Raw genomic sequence first — 18,605 nt, 5'->3', positions numbered from 1 at the left:
ACTGCCAGGTGACAGGGCTGTCTCACCTAACCAGGAGAATGAAACCACAAATTCCTGAATGCCGGTGAAATGCATCTCTTCTGATAGTCCACCCCATTGTCAATCCTATCTCTGGAAATTTTATTGTGCCTTGGTATGCATATCAATTATCTTGTAATGTACTTTTACTACTGTTCTTTTATGGTCAACTGCAGCACTGATGTCTAGCAATAGTCACTGCCACATGTAGTCATTGAAAACCTTATCAGCTTTACCTTAGTCAAGGGTACACATGCCATATGTCTGTGCAGCCTCTGGTAGCACTCCTATCTGTCTCTGGTATGATGATCTTTTCCAGCATTTTCCATTCAGTTGGTCTAATGACAAGATGTGTACACCTATGGGATGCATATGTGGATCAGTGTGTATATGCAAGACTGTCAGATCCAGAAGACAATTATCTATATACTGTCCCATGTCCCCAGTCAGTGGCTACAGCCCTGTGTGTTTCTATACTGTCACATTGCAGCAGATGGGCATGACACCAGGGCTTACTGCTTTTTGACAGCAGAATCTGGACGAATATAATGGAGGCCTCATAATCTGTGTTACATGGCTTAAAGTCAGTGTGCATATGGAATTCTGCAGGTGAGTAGTGCAGAGGTGACTCATGGATCTGCTCCACCAGTAGGAGACAGAAGTTAGGGACAAGTAGGCATCGTATTATTGTACACATTCTGTACTCAGTTTGGAACTCAACACGTGGCCTATCACCTGCATCTGTAGTTGGTTTCTACTATGTGGAATATGCTGTACTTATTTCATGTTTTACAGACAACAAGGTGATTTATGTGAGGAGGATGGACTGTCTAATGAGATATGAAAAGCCCTCCAGGCAGTGGGGTCTGTATAATGCAAGATGTCATATGCATATACCATTTTTCTCCTTGTATGGGTTCAGGCTGTGGCCATTCTGCTCTACATTAGTCAATCTGACTCATGTTGGATGACCATCAGTCCAAAGGTCTGTCTTTTTACAGGGTGATGAAGATCACCCTGAAGAAGGTGATCTGAAGGGATCATTAGTGTTGTTTGTGGTCACTTTTCAGGAAGTTGTGAAAGCTGTTCCACCTAAAGGACCATGACTAGATATCCAGTGTAGTACCCGGAAGGGTAACACAACAAAGCAAGAAAAGTTCTTTATTCAAAATGTATCACACAATCCTTTAACTCAATTTCCCCTCCAATCAGACCCCTCAACAATGCACATATCTTCAAAGATAAATTAACATTGTGCTTGCCTCCTGGTTATGTACTTACTATTCACCAGGCTAAACTATTCCTAAACTATCACTGCTACTTAGACATACATGTTCGTATCTTTCTCTTCTCTTTCTTATTTTTCTGTCTTCTACTCTTCTTCTGATGAAATCCATATAATTATAATGTAATACTACTTAGCTGCACCCAGTTTGGATTATGTTGTTGCAAAACATGGTTGTTTCACATTTATCTGCTTTTTTTCATCCATACTTTGTATTTAAGGCTGCTAATGTTACCCAAGTATAATGTAGTCTGAATATTTACTAATGTTATTATTTGAGCTTTTCCCCACAAACCTCTGCTGGAAATGGATTTGTTTGTCCAGATCATCTTTCCTGATAAACAAATGGAATTAAGTAAATAAATAAATAAATCAATGATATTAGCCATTGAGTTGATTAACATCTGGAGGGGTAGCCTTCTTGGGCAGTCCTTCATTCTCTTCCCTGACTGCCCAATAAGGCTACCCCTCCATTTTTCATCTTTAATACCTCACCCCCTTTAAATGATGAAACAACTTTCCATTTTGCTGTAGTATCAGCGTATATGCTTTTGTCAATGTCCATGTTGCAGCTATGGGGTGTTTCATTGTAAGTATAAATATACACAGAGTGTTATGCTGCCTTGGACCACATGACCTCCACAGTTATACAGCTCTGCTTGTATCATGACAACACTATGCCAGTGTATATATACCGTTGCACCACCCCAAGTGTGCAGCCCTCCCTGGTGAGGTCTGATCTTAAATCAATCTCATTAGAAGTAACAATTACATCTGTCCCACTCTCAGTAGAAACAAGAGTAAAAAAAAAACTTCTCCAAAGCCAATTACAACCTTTTACAAGACAGCATTAATAGTTTCATAGCGCCTGCCCCTACTGATGGCAAGGATACAGATGCTGGGATATGCATGAATGCTTTGTATAACCATCTATACAATTGCATTGACTCCATTGTACTGGAAAGGATCAAGGTAAGATCTTCAAAAAAGAACAAAATAGCCCTGTGGACATTCATGATAAACAAGTTCTACAATAGGAGAAAGAAACTGTTGTCTAAGAGCAGGAAGGAAGATCTCATAATTGGAAGCACTCCCTCTTCTGCTTAAATAAGCAAATAAGACACCTTGTAAAGCAATCTAAAGCTAACCATGAATCCAAATTAGACTCCCTAGCAAAGAGTAACCATAAGGCATTCCTTAGCTACATCCATAACCTTAAAGGAAAAACCCAGATTTGCACAGAACTTGGTGTTAATGGCACCACAAACACTGAACCCATGGAAATAGCCAATCTGCTAGTGGATAGGTTTGGTGAGAACTTCTATCTCTTTTTCCCACCACATGTACCCCAAAGCATCCCTACCACCTGTGCTCCACCTGTTATCTCTAATGAGCAGGTCTTAAATGCCCTTGCCAAAATACAGCCTCTATAGGACCTGATGACATTCCTGGCTCTGTTCTTAATGGATTAAAACAGGAATTCGTTGCACCACTGTGCACTCTTTTCAACCACAGTCTAAACACTGGTTATGTACCTGTGAAATGGAAAATAGCTACCGTCTTTCCTTTACATAATGGGGGTACATCCAATGACCTTGGGAACTAGCAACCCATAAGCCTGACCAGCCTTATTTGCAAGGCCATGGAGAGAACCATCATGAACCTTATCAACAAAGATATAGGAGACCTCCAAATGCTTGACCCAATCCAATTTGGCTTCATTAAAGAGAGATTTTGCCTAATGAAATTGGTGGAATGTTTCGAGAAGGTCAACAAAGCTCTGAACAAAGGTAAATCTGTGCATATGGCTTACTTATACTTAGTGAACACTTTTGATACTATTCCCCACTCTGGCATCATTAATAAACTCAGTCAGCTGGGTATTAACCCACCCATTGTTAGGTGGGCTGCAAACTGGCACACCAACAGAACACACACAGTCAAAATAGGGGACAACTTCCACCAGCAGACCCGTAACCAGTGGTGTTCCACAGGGTTCAGTGCTGGGGTCTCTATTATTTGGAATTCACTTTTCAGATGTACAGGAAAAAACAAAAGGTCTATAGCTGACAAAGTTTGGTGATGACTGCAAACTAGGAGCGATCATGGAGTCCCCAAGCTATGTCAATATCCTATAAGAAGGACTTACTTAGACCAATGATTAGTGCCAAAGTCATGGGCTTGAACTAAATGCATTGTCATCCCTTTCAGAAAGGGTAATGCCCCTGAAGATTACCACATTAATAACATACCTTAAGCTCACAATCTATGGTGAAAGATATTTGGGCACACAGGTTGACAGCAGCCTCTCCTTTGAGCACCATGGCTGTACAATGGTAAGAAAGACTTTCTACATTGTCCATCTCATAAGTAAGGGCATTGCTTTGAGAAAAAAAGAGGTCATAACCCCCACTGTACTCTTTCCTTATCAGGCCAATAACAGAGTACAATGATCGCTTTGCCATGTACTTTTCTAGGCACTTGCAGCAATTGGAGAGACCTCAAAGGTTTCTTACAAAGAAAATTCAGGGCCTTCAGCACATGTCATATGATGACAGACTGAAATCACTGTGTCTATACTCTGTCATACAGACTACTCAGTGGAGATCTGTGCTTTGCGTTTAATGCAATCTCATATCTTAAACAAACCAATACTGTCCCAAATGATTAGGCAGATAAAACCACCAATAAACCAAAACTCCACAAAATCTATGATAAAAAAGACCAGAAGCTGGATTTTTTTTTTTTTAAGTTTTATTCTTCACTTTCATCTATAAAAGACTTCCTCGGAACAACTTACTACAACAAATCAAACTTTTTATACAATTTTACATCACTGGAAAATGAACCAATAAAGACAATTTCCAATGTATCAATTAGACAATTAAAAAACTGATGAACAATCTTAAAAATACTAAAACATTTCATAGACAATGTTTATTGAACAATACATTTTTGACTAAAAACATACAAAAAATGGATATATAAATATGTGAATCTGTATACTGCCAGATTAATTCACTTTCAACCTTCTATTGTTCAAAAAAACATTGAAGGTTAATTGCCTCATTTAAACTTGGGGGCTTGTCTGCTTTTAGTCTCAATTGCAAAAATGTTCCTTCTGCTCTTCAAGTCCTCTATAATTTCCACCTCTTAGGTCTTTGGGAATTGTTCAAGGACAGAAAATAACAAGTTTCTGCTTTCCTTGCACACTAAACTGTGTTTAAATAAAGCATTATTATAATCCTTGACCTTCACTGAATATAAATGTTCCTTAATATGTTTTTCCAAGCTTCTGGTAGACATCCCTGCATAAAAACTTTCACAACAGGAACAAACACAAATATATACAATTCCCTCTGTTTTACAAGTCAAAACATCATAAACAGCTATAGTTTTATCCAAATGGTTCAAATTTATAAAATAACCCTCTAAAACATACATGTAAGCAGAGCAAACCCCACATTTGTATACTCTTGTAGTCTTATTGTAAAGTAAGTTTAATGGCGTAACCTTATAACAGTCATTTTGTAAAAAATCTTTTTAAATTTTACCTGTTTTTATAAGTAAAACTAGGGGTGTCCCCCAGAATTCTAACAAGATCTGAATTACCCTGAATAACACAGTAGTTTCTCTTAATAATAGAAGACATACAAGAACAAACTGCAGTCATACCTAAACAACAAGCAATACTATGATCAATAGATTACCTAGTATGTGGCATCAACAGGACTTGCTGGAAAACAGTTTCATTTCCCAAAGGTTACCTCTCCTCTGGAGAAAGACTTCCAGTTCAGGTGAAGCAGAGCCCTTTGTTGACCCTATTTAAGCATAATTTTATGATTGGAAGGGAAAAAATAAATTCACCCCTTGGGTCTCATCATTGTCCCTCCTGGATAGGGGCAGTATGTTTTGGGAAAAGGGTTGGAACTTGGCTAGGCTTGTAAGGGCCCTAGGACCATTAACCTAGTAACCTCCTGTGATCCTATATAAATGTGTGTGTGTGTGTGTGTGTGTGTGTGTGTGTGTGTGTGTGTGTGTGTGTGTGTGTGTGTGTATATATATATATATATATATATATATATATATATATATATATATATATATATATATATATATATATATATATATATATATATATATATATATATGTGTGTGTGTGTGTGTGTGTGTGTGTGTATATATATATATATATATATATATATATATATATATATATGTATATATATATATATATATATATATATATATATATATATATATATATATATATATATATATATATACACACACACATATGTGTAGGTCCTTATCCGAAGGACGAAAGCTCAGAATAGCGAACGTCAAAAAACCCAGCTGGGAACACTGAAAACCTAGAAAGTTGAACAGCAAAAACCTTGATTGTGTGGGATCACAGTACAGCAGGGATTTGATTTTTTCTTCTTTCCCCACTGTAGTGTAATCTTTCCATTTGCATATATAATTAACAGGGGCTGTGAGGGGCATACCCTCCAGCAAAAATGCAGATGCTGAGTCTTTTATTTTTTGACCTTCCTATGTTTTCGATGTCCCAGATTCAGTCTTATGACATTTGCTTTTGCAAGCTTTTGTCCTTCATCTGGTCATATCATACAGAAATCTCCATGCTTCTTACTGCTGAGTAATAGCATTATGCTTTTTTTCTGAAATCCACTACAGACATTAAAAGTCAAATGATGTAAAGATAGAAAACATATTAAAAATAGCAAGAAAAGTAGTGTATTTTCCTGGAATTTGAATGTTGATCAGCATGGAGTTACTCTATGTACGTTGGACCATAAACACAGATCCACAGAGCAGAAAAACATTAAATGAGACAGTTTTCATTAAAATAACTCTAGCTCCAAACAATGCTTCCATGGAATGGCAGAAATTATTTCTGTTATCTGAGTAATAGAATTCAAAAATAAAATGTATTTCTGAACTACAGATGCTGCAATATTGTAGCTGTAATTGCTTCACTGACCTACTGGTCCTTACATTTGTAACAACATGATTCTGCTTCTTGTGAAACACAGAGGACAACATCACAACACTGACCTTGTATCCACATGGCTCTGTAGAACTTAATTATATACATTTACAGAAATAGCTGGTAGTTATTTTGAAAATGAGCATGACAGTGAAGTAGAGTAAACTTCCCACAATAAAATATTTCTTTTTTATCTTATGTTAGGAAAGGGGCAGCATATTTATATCTTTATGAACAATTATTTATACTAAAGAGCATATTTTTAGACATGTGACTGTAAGGTACAAAATGCATCAGCTATGTGATGGTCAAATTATGGAAGGTTTTGCACTCCAGCACATTAAAGGTGGAAAAATTATGTCAGATCACCCTAGGATATTGTTGGTTTAAATGTCACTCCTAGAAATATCAGCTAAAAAGGAATGGTATGTTGAATGAGATAAATCTACTTGAGAGAATAAAATGTGAGGCATCTAAGTATTCCCTAGAACATACACAAAACTAGAGCCTAAATGAACAACACTTAAGGCCAGAATTCAGAAATAAATAATGTAATGCACCATTCAAGCTTGCATGGTGAGTAGTGACATTCAGAGGCACGAGAGGTTGCACTACTGGTTGAAATAGTGTGGATAGCATTAGGTGGAAATAACTGTACAATGATATGTAAATTAGGAAAGTTATGGTAGTGAGAATAACTGTTAATGGAAATAACTCATTAGGTTCATAATTTTTTACTAATCCTATGATCAAGATGGTTGTCAAGAAGGTCACCCATCTCACCCATTACTGGTGGGAGCCTAACGATGCTCCCCAAGTAGCTTTTCTCCACATACCCTTGGTGAAAATGAGGATAAATAGCATTCTGGAATGATTCAGACACATAGTTGTGACAGGCAGTAAATATGTACACTGTCATTTCTTACTGCAGATGGGGGGGGGGAGTTGAGGTAGAGACCACTTTATTAAACATGTCATGGCCATTGTCCATAAATATGCATGTCATTTTCCTCTGCAACACTAATGTATTTACCTGTGCCTAATGTGCCATTCCATGAAATAAATGTAGTCAAATGCTATCACGTGGACACAGGTACCATATTAGAGCTTGTAGAGTTATGCAGTCCTCACTTGAAATCTCACCGAATATGTAGAATATCAATCCCATGTAGCATTTACTATTACTGATACAGGGACTTCTCAGCAGCCATCAAGTGACATGATGGATGAATCACATTTCCTTGATGTTATGTTGTGGCATGTGAAGGAGTACATACATTTACAATATACTTCAGAGGACAGAAACACCACTATGCAATCATAATATAAACATAGTTTAATTTCCTTAGGTGCTAGAGACCATTGACCACACCGACATTGCCATCAAAGCCTTGCCTGGATCACAAAGACACCAGTATTTCAATTGGAGGTATTTCAACTCCATCAACTATCAGGTGGTATGATGTACATATTGTATTATATAGAATGTGTCTGTGTAGCATATTGGCAGTTCCCATGATTCCATATCTGGAGTATACCAAACCAATGACAGCAATATTTGTGAGGTACTTTCAAAACCGTCTGTTTATTGTTGATTCCAGATATGTCATGATCCATGGCTTGATACAGATACACAATCAACAGGGCATAGCTGAGATGAAGTATGACTCTACAGTTTTTAGGATTTGCAACATTACTTGAACATGTTTTATATTAACACCTGTTTCTGCTCCCTAGATCCATCCAGTGGTCCACTGCAATGTGCCCCAGAGACCTGTACCAAGATAGGTGCTGTCTCTGCAATGCTGCATAGCATGGTGGGAATTGCCATCAGACAAACACATGGACTGAAGCCTGCAGTAGAGGGTGTGTTGGCTGAGTAGCTGAACCAGCTATAGTTACCTTCTCAAAGAAATCAACCAGGTTAAGTAAACAAGATTTTCAATTGATGAATCCAAACTGTATTGGGTTCAAGAGTTTGTAAATTACCTATTTTGGTAATTATTAATTCAGTAATGATTCCATGGCCTTACAGATAAGGCTGGTCAGACATAATCATCATCATCAACTCCCTTTTCCCATTTTCTACATGGCCTCAGGGCATTGTGTTAACTGTCGCCATCTCTCTCAATTCAGTGCCACACTCCTGCCTTCTTCTACACTCATGCCTGACTGTCACTGATCTTCGTTCACACAACCCATCCACCTCTTTGCTAGATAACCTCATTTCCTCTTAACCTTCTTCCTGTCTGTCCCAAATCTTCTCTACCAGCTTGTCTTCTCTTTTTTGCACATGTGCCTGAACCACTGTAATCTGTTCTCTTTAGTCTTTTTTGCAATTGAATCTACCTTGGCTATTTCTCTTATATCCTATTTTTTTTGCCTCTCCCTCTCCCACAGTGTGCATCCTACCAACTGTCTCAAGCACTTCATTTCCATCACCTCTAGCTTCCTCATCTGTTCTGCCTTAATTGCACAGGTTTCTGCATTATACCGTAGTACTGGTCACACTACTGATCTGTACTTCTTACTTTTCAACTTCTTTGACATTCATCTGGAATGCACTACACCTGACACTCTGCCATTTGACTGCAGCCCCTCTTGTCCTAGCATTAACCTCCTAATTTAGACTTCCCTTTACCTGAAACCCCCCCACGCAGATACTTGAAACTTTTAAACTGTTCCACGATCTTCCCTTCTCTCTCAGCTGCCAGTGTCTTATTTCTCCAGCTTGTTGCCATTATCCCTGTCTTACTTGTGCTTAGTTTCATCTTGTGTGCCTTCATTTTTTTATTCCATTCACCTATCCTTTGCTGAAGTTATTGCCTGTAATGTCACATCATCTGTACACAACAGCTTTGTTGATCTGTCCCCTCTGACCAGTTTACTAATGTAATCCATCACCAGTATGAACAGCTGAGGGCTCAGCTGAACCTTGACGCATAGCCACTCCAATTGGGAACCCCTTCTGTGAGACAAAACACTGTTCATACTTGAGTGCTCATATCATTGTACATAACCTGTCCTAAATCTACCAATGTTTCTGGGACTTCAAACCACTGCAGGACTGCCCAAATCAGCTTTCTTGGGACTTTGTTATATGCTTTCACCAAGTTTAGGAATACTCAATAGGACTCTTTCCTCATCTCTAGATTCTTCTTAACTGTCTGTCTCACTGTAAACATTGGTTTAGTTTTGCTGCATCCTGATATGAATCTGAACTGCTCATCACCCATCTTACTTTCTACTATTCTGCACGCCCATTCATCGATCACCCTCTCCAGAACTTTTATGCAATGTGACAGGGGCTTGATACATATGTACACCCACGGTTGTGAATGTTCTCTTTGTTCTTGTACCCTGGCATGAGTTTGATTATTCTCCAGGCATCTGAGATAAGCCTTTCTCTTCATACTGCTACACCTATGCTCAGGACCCATTTCTTCTCTGTATCACCCAGCATCTTTGTCTTAGCTGCTGTGACCTCAGCTGAGCATGCTGCTTTCCCTGACTTCATTTTCCTTAGTACTGTTCTTACTTCTTCTAGGGCGGGCTTCTCTTATTTTCTCATTGTAGGCTGTATCTTGTACAGTACAGCTTATCTGGGTTTTTCTTCGTTCAGCAAATGCTGGAAGTACTCCTTCTATTTGCCTTTGTTGTCCAATGGACCAGTGAATAAGTTGTTGCTGGCATCCCTTATGAAGGGTGCCTGACTATCTTCTTTATCTTTCACTTTTTGCTTTGCAACCTGAAATAATTTATTTGTGCTCCCTACTGAATCACTTTCCAGAAGATGGTAGCGTGCCTGTTATGCATTATTTTTTGTTATTGCAACTCCTTTCTTGGCATCTTTGTTAACCAGCCTGTATTCCTTCCTAGCTTGGTCCATCTTTTTTATCTCCCACTTTCTCCTGCACTCCTTTGTTTTGATGAATTCTTAGACTTCTGCATTCCACCACCAGCTTTCCTTATGTACCTTATTTCCATACCTGACTGAGCCACATATCTGTTCTGTAGTCCTCACACATGCTGTTTTGAGGAATTGCCATTCTTCTTTAACTCCACCTATTTCCTTCTCTTCTTGGAGTGCTAGAGGCTTGAGTAATTCCTTGAACTATCGTACTTTCTCTCCTGTCAACTTGCAAGTCTTCAGCCTGGTCTCTGTGGACCTTAGAGTATTCTATGTCCTCTATAATTACCTGCCTCCATTGACTCTCAACCTTTTTGCAAGGGAATGACTGTTCTCCATTCATCTAGCAGGAAGCCTATATGTAGACAGATATTGAATAACTTCTGTAAGAAACATAAGAAGTCATGCTTTAGACTAACCAGTAAACAACCTACTATATTATCTGGCCTCACAAAAGTAGTGTTATTGGTCTTGAATAGTGCCCTGTGGACTTGTTATGTCACCTGAATTTCTCTTAATAGCCATGATTGCTGTATTCATCTACCTTATTGGTCTACTAGCATTTTAGGTTTTATTTACTTTCTGTAATTGTCTTCTTTATATGTCTCTGCATCTCTATTAAATTAAAGAGGTCCTGCCTTAGATTATTTTCTCTTGACTAAGTATCTTCTTTGCTTCCTCTCTACATTAGAGGTCTGAGTCCTCAGGTGGCCATAGTGGAATTTAGATATTTGAATGGAATGTAATCTCCCCTCTAGGAATCTCTTCTTCTCTCATTGTAGGCTGTGTCTGGGGCAGTACAGCTCCTGTGTTTTTTTTTCATTCAGGAGCTGCTGGAAGTACTCTTTCCATCCGCCTTTGATGTCCTGTGGACTGGTGAGCAGGTTGCTGCTGGCAACCCTTATGAAGGATGCCTGACTATCTTCTTTATCTTTAGGTCCTTGCCTTACAAGCTTATATAATTTCTTTGTGCCCCCTACTGAGTCACTTTTCAGAAGCCCAGTAGTGTATATCTTTTCATGAATAGCTAGCTGCACTCTGGGTAACTGTGCATTATGCTTTGAGACTAAAAGAGAAGCAGTGCACAGTAAAGCAGTTGTCATGCCATACCACTATAGTCAGTAGTATTTATTAATTTACTGGGATTCCAGTAATAGTGACGGGTCTTATTTATTGTCGGTATTTCCCTCTGGTGTCTTCACAGGTGCTGCTTTACCAGACTCCTCCACCACTGATATTCTGCTGCCTGATGTCAGAGATGACTCATACACTGAGAATAATGACAGCTAAACATTGGCATGAGCAGGAGTTGTGGCGTCAGTGCTGGATATAGGTAATCTGGAGTTCAGATTCCCATACCAGTCAGAGAACAAAGAAAACAGAAAAGCAGGAAGATAATTTGAACACTATGAGAAGCACACAAAATCATAAACATGGCAGATATTGAAAGGATGCCTCCACTTGAAGTGCAGTTCTCCTAGTCTGTCACAAACACCGCTAACTAAGGGGAAGACAGGGTCTGATATCATACCAATGGCCACAGATACCATGGGTGCCACCGAACTAACCATTTTATGTATTTATTTATTTAATTTTATTTTATTTTACATTTGTTGACCAGGCTAGTCTAACTGGATATATGTCCATTTTCAGTAGAGGTCCGGGGAGAAAATCTCCAAGAACACAATTCTAATAAAATGTTTATACATTACATAATGTAAGAAATGATTACATCTCATTCAACAAGTACATCACTAATATAACACACATACATTTAACAAACCATAATAGTAAGAACACCACAGACATTGGTATTATCTACAAGATAAAATACTCTTTGTTAACAAGGAAATTAGACATAGTACAGAGAAGTACTGGGAAGCAGTAGCTAGTAATAGATAGGGGAAGTTAGTCAGGGTTAGTACAGGGGCATAACCAGTGTTGTAAGGTATAGTTTCAGTTTATGTTTGAAAGATGATAATGAGGACAATGATGCAAGTTCATTGGGAAGTAGGTTCCAGTTTTTTCCAACAGTGTTAGAGAACAGAGAGTCTCCGGCCAGGGTGTTGAATCTACTTATATAAACAAGTAGTTTATTTGAAGAGCGTAAGGTATTAAGATTTTTGTCGGGGGGTTATGAGTGTAGAAAGTATTGGAGAATTAGTAGGTTGGTAAAGGGTCTTGTGTGCAATGGTAAGTTGGTGAAATTGTAGCTGATTTTGAAGCTCAAACCATCCTAGCTGCTTTAAATTGTAACAGTGGTGGGTTTTAAAAGGTTTGCCAGTGGCAAATTTGGCAATGTTATTATAGGATGTTTTAAGTTTGTTGAGGTTATGTTTTGACAGATTAGTATAAATAAGTGAGGCATAAAGAAGTGTAGAGATTAGATGGGCGTGAGCTATAGTTGTTCTGGCTGCTGGGGTAAGAAATGGTTTGATCCTATAGAGGGAGCCCAATTTTCTATTTATGGTTTTAATTGTGTTGTTAATGTGAGTGTCATAGTTAAGGTTGTTGTCTATTGTTGTTCCAAGGAGTTTGGTAGTTTTATCTGGAGATATGAGAGTACCATTATTAGATATGACAGTGAAATATACTGGGGAAGACTTCTGGGTAGGGGTGAAGAACAAAAGTTTTGTTTTTTTGGGGGGTTCAAGAGGAGGCAGCACTGGGTAAACCATTGTTCTACTGTATTAAACACCTTTTGGGTTAGATACTGTAGTTCAGATGTAGAAGTGGCTGTGCATATTAATGTGGAATCATCAGCATATTGTATACAGGTTGCTTGAGGAATTATAGAGTGAAGGTCTTTAATAAAAATAGAGAATAGAAGAGGTCCTAATATGGAGCCTTGAGGGACACCAAGGGTAATGGGGAGATGATGGAGAGATGGGGAGATAGATCGTTGTCCCCTTGATGTTTAGTATAAAACAAGTACACATCATCATAGCTGTACAGTCTAACAACACCTATTTCTCTTTTGAGATGGTAGGTGTTTTATGGTGTGTGCATGATGACCTGAGGGTGTAAATGTCCTATATGTATCACATCATGAACATATGTTGTAGACAGATTTCACAGTCCAGGTCTCCCTGTACTTTTATCTTCATATACATAGGGATTCAATAAAAGCAAAGCTTGCACAAGTTTACATTTTTGCATGATGAGCAGCAGTGCTTATTACATATTCATGCTGTGCACCTCATTTAAACATAAACAAGCATGGCTGCATTGCTAGTAACAGTGTTGCTGGCCAGGAAACCATATATAGCAACGCAAATAGCAGCAGACACGTAGAGCTGTTTACCTATGGGCAAACTAGGTTTATGGGATTGTGAGGAATGTCACAATGATTACCAGGGTTAATAATATAGCAATCTATATGGTGCAAATCTATTACAGGAGAGTATATACGGTGCAGAGTATTGTGGAATCACATTTCAGGCATTCTGTACAAAAGTTGTGTAAATGATCTGTAACAGTACATGCACTACCATTTAAAATAAACAGTCAGGGGAAATGTGTTGTATTGAATAGGGCACACAGATGAATTGTAAGAATAAAGACAGGGAAAGAGGACAGGTAAAAACATTGTAATGTACAGAAGATGAGAGCACGCAAACAGAAGACAGTTGAAGCAAAACACCAATTGCATATCAACATAGTACAGTATGTTCTACAAATTGAAAATGTATATTATGTGACTGTCATGCAAGGAGACATAACAATGGAGAAGATGTCTTTGTGATATAAGCATCCTGACATGAACAATGGAGAGGACATTTATCAGGGATGTTATATAAAATTGGTGTTGGGTGCATAATGTGAAGCTGTCTAAACTGATTTTACTGAATATGACTGCAATGTCAGCAGAGGTCTTCACCAAGTGGAACACAGTTACAGGCTCATGGACAACAGTAAACAAAAGCATGCACAATCATGGACACAATCAGAATAATGCCACCAGTAATCCCATATGGGATTCTAAGTGACCATATATGGTTCTGCACAAAAACACTTCTACAACTATTATGACATGTCAGCAATCTATGATGGCAGTCACACACACCATCCTGACACTAATTTCTGCTGGAGTTGTTAGGAGGGACACTATTATAGCTGCATGTAACATTATGATAAAACTAGGCTAGTTTACTGGTGTGTATGGCATATATATGGCACAATTTGCACTATCACAAATGCAATCCATGCCATCAATATTGTCAAACAGATATGTATGTAATGTGTGCATCACCAGAACAGGTATCGCACATGCATCTGGTATAACACCTTGATGGGGGTTCTACACCAGCAGGCAGTAATGTTTATGCAACAAAATGAATACCTAGGTATAGCCAATAAGCAAAGGTGTTACGCATCACTGGAAAATGTGTAGAGAGTCATATGAAGAAGGGGGCATTGTATTCAGTTATTTGTGTGATGAAGGCTCTGAGGTATGGAGGCATAATGGTCTTTGATGTTTATGTCCTGCGCATACTCAGGGTTGTGTTACATAGAAAGGAATAGTCACCACTGTGGCCACATGCTAGTGGACATTCCACATACATCTACCCCAGTACACAGGTCACATACCATTTGGTCTGCTCATAGAGATTTGATGTCTACATTCTCACTGGGTTGAGTTATGCATTTGTTTTCATACAGTAACAAATCATCTCATATTTTTGTTTAATCTATTGTTGCCATGGCTGTGGCAGCAATCTTTGGTGTCTGTTGATACTGTCTGTGTTATACTAGGGTCTACTACTTTTGACCTAACTCCCATTTGCCTGACACCCATTTGCCTGAGACCAAAGGACTGAAATTTCATTTGCCTGACACTTCATTTGCCCGACACTTCATTTGACTGACAAGTATTATTAGCAAGAAAATGGTATATGCCCCCTTCCCCACTGTAGTGCGACCCAGGAGTTAGGATATATAGTTGGGGGAGGGGGCACAGCCCCCCACAACGGGGGGTATGGGGGGGCGAAGCCACCCACTTACGTTTCTTTTACTAAGCAATATTACATCAAAAGTTAACAATATCATATGAAATGAAGTGTCTGATCAACAAGACAGCTGTTTGGATACAAGATGAGTATATCATTCTTTTTTTATATTTTTACAGAAAAAGAAAAATAACTATTTACAAGAATGTCCATCAGCCTTCTAGATTTCTTTATTTTTACCTTTTTATAATTTGGACAACAGACCATGTCCCAATGAGTTTTGTTGCAATAAAAATATGATACATTCAATCGATTTTGGAACATGATCCCTTAACATTGGTTACAGTGACTTAATTAAACTGTATGCTAACCATATCTTTTATCTTTATCCAAATCATATTTGTTCCTAATGTAATCTACTGAGTGCAGCTTTTTGTCTTTCATTAACTGAAGCCAGTATAACAGACTTTTCTTTTTAAACTAAAAGTTTTGAATATAGTCAAAATGAAGTAAGAATCACTTGTTTGGTGACTTTCCCCTATAATGTAATTGTTTAATAACCAAAATAAACTCCATCTGTGTGTATGTTGATCCAAAGAAAAGACTTATTGCATATATAATATAATATAATGTATAATTCATATAATTATCCCCCCTATTCCCTTTTCTTGATACTTTTTATGACAATTCCACATTTGTAAGATTTGTCACAGAAAAATTTCAAAATTCAAGTCAAAAGTGTTAAAGTCTTTAATTTTCATTCATAGAGGTAATGTTAATAATATAATAATATTTTTTATTTTTTGCCATTATTTTGATGCTAGACAGTCTTTCTTCCATTGTAAAGACAATTTTATTCCATTTGTCTATTAGATGCTTTATCTTATTTATACAATTAGTATAATTACAATTTACTATATCTTTAATATTGTCCATTATGGTTATGTTCAAGTAATATATTTTATTTTCTTTAACAATATATTTAAGGAACAAATTTACGATTTTATTCTTATTAATATTTATTAGTAAATTTTTTTTGTTTTGTTATAATTAAATGCTAAACAAGACTTTCTCTGAAATAGTTCAATTGCTAAAAAAGTTGCAGATATAGATTTAGTATTATCACTCAATGTCAATTAGATGTCATCTGCAAACAATTGAATTTTAGAACATAAATTCTTCTTTATTTTAATACCTTTTATATCTGTATTTGAGCTAATAAAATAAACAGAAGGTTCCATAACGCACATGTGAAAAATCCTTGTTTTTGTTTAGTTTTTTTTAATACTATAGAATCAGAAGAAGAAAGTAATTATTTTGACATATGTAAAGCAATCTGTATAGAGAAGATTAATAAGATGTGCAAAGTTAAAAGAAAACTTGCATTATTCTAGAAATAGCAAAAGATATTTCCAGTTTACTGAGTCAAAAGCATTATTTATATCAAGGCTCATTAATGTTAAGCTCCCATTTGTGTTGTTTGCATAGTCAATTACTGTAATTATTCTTTTAATATTATCATAGATATTTCTATTTAAAATAAACTCAGTTTGATCTTCATCAATCATAAGAGGTAGAATGTGTTTTAGTCTATTAGCATGAATTGCCATGAATAGTTTAGAATCTACATATAGAAGCGAAATGGGTCTGAATGAAGAGTGTTGAATAGGATCCTAGTTAAGTCCTAAACTATAGAAAACACATTGTGTAATATGCGTAGGGCTTCTTTAGGTAGATCTTTTCCTTTTTCCTTTCCCCTTTCTTCAGTCCTTATTTAAAAGGAAAATAACATTATGTTAAAGCATGAGTATGTCATTCTTGATGTCTGTGACTTAAAGAAATGAACAAGAAAGGGCCTAGCAGACAGCTCTGATGTATGTATCTGATCAATGGACTCAAGATATTGGTCACTTTGCACATTTCAAAATGTTTTGAAGCAACATATATGATCCAGCAGTCTACCCACTTGGTGATATAGCTGTTTATGGCCACTTGTGACAGTGATGAGAATTGTGTCAAATGCCTTGGTGTGGTCAGGTTACACAGGATGATAGTGTTGTCATCATGCATGTACATAATGACCTTCTTGAGGACAACATATGTACAGATATGGATGTAGCACTCACAACTCACACATATCTTTTGAAGACAACTGGAAAATTACCAGTGTCCATTTAGAAAAGGTCCATGATTACAGGTTGGTCAACCTCACAGATGAGGAAACTCAGGATGTGTCTATACATGCATGCATCACATGCTGCCCCTCCCCCATACAAACACACTGAGATGGATACATATTGATATACACCCCTCTACAGGAGCATATCCCATCTGGAGGGTGTGTTGAAGTATGTATCCAACTGTGTCAGGTAGGTGTATGCTCTGAGTCAAACTATAGGTGATCTGTGATGTTGTCACAGCCAATTGATTCTGTGTGATAGGCCTGGTTGAAGGTAAGACAATGCATACTACCTATCTTGTTCTGACCTAGGATTTTGACATGTTTCCCACTCATGTATTGTTGAGAAATTCTCCCAGCTGGGGATTAATCCTTACTTCAATAGAATAGGCAATTTGGTTCACCGACCAAACACATACTGTAAAAGTTGGTGAATCAACCTCTACCAGTAGAGCTGTTACCAGTGGCATACCACAATGCTCTGTACTGATGTCTTTACTGTTTGGAATTTATTTCTCAGCAGTCCAAGCTAAAGTATACGATTTTGGCTTACCAAGTTTGCTGATTATTGCATACGGGGTGCAATCATTGAGAACACCAATGATGTTAACATATTACAGGAGGAGCTAACACAGGCAAATGATTGGTGCCAACGCCAGATGGTCTACAAATAAATGAAACATGTAGTATTATTTATTCCTTCTGCAAAGGGAATTCCCCATTATTTACAGCATTGCCAACACCCCCTTGCATGCTCAAACCCAGTGGTACAAGACCTGGGAACACAGGTAGACAGCAATCTGAACTTCAACCACCAAGTTGCCCTATTGGTATGGAAAGGCTAAGTTGTGCACCTTGTAAGTCAGGCTTTCAAATACAGATCTGAGGATGTTGTAACAGCACTGTACTCAACCCTCATCAGGAAACTAATAGAATACAACACTCCCTTTTGCATGTACTTCACCAGACACCTGCAGTAACTGGAGAGACCACAGTGGCTTTTCACCAAGAAAATACAAGGCCTATAGACCATGCCATGATTTATGTGGATAGACTGAAAGCCCTTTTGCGGTAGTCTGTATCGTATAGGATGAGGTGACTTGTGCCTGGCCTACAGGCCAATCTCTAACCCTGCCATGATTCAAATACTGCACATCCACAAATCAACTATAGTTGATGACATTAGCTCTGTCTTGTGAGAGGAGGATGGAAATAGTGCCCCACATGCTGGTGTAAAATCAGTATTTTATGCA

Source organism: Protopterus annectens, chromosome 9.part0 (assembly GCF_019279795.1).
Source record: "Protopterus annectens isolate FY-2018-M chromosome 9.part0, PAN1.0, whole genome shotgun sequence".
In the NCBI taxonomy this organism is placed as follows: domain Eukaryota; kingdom Metazoa; phylum Chordata; order Ceratodontiformes; family Protopteridae; genus Protopterus; species Protopterus annectens.
Note: the sequence above shows the minus strand (reverse complement) of the source record.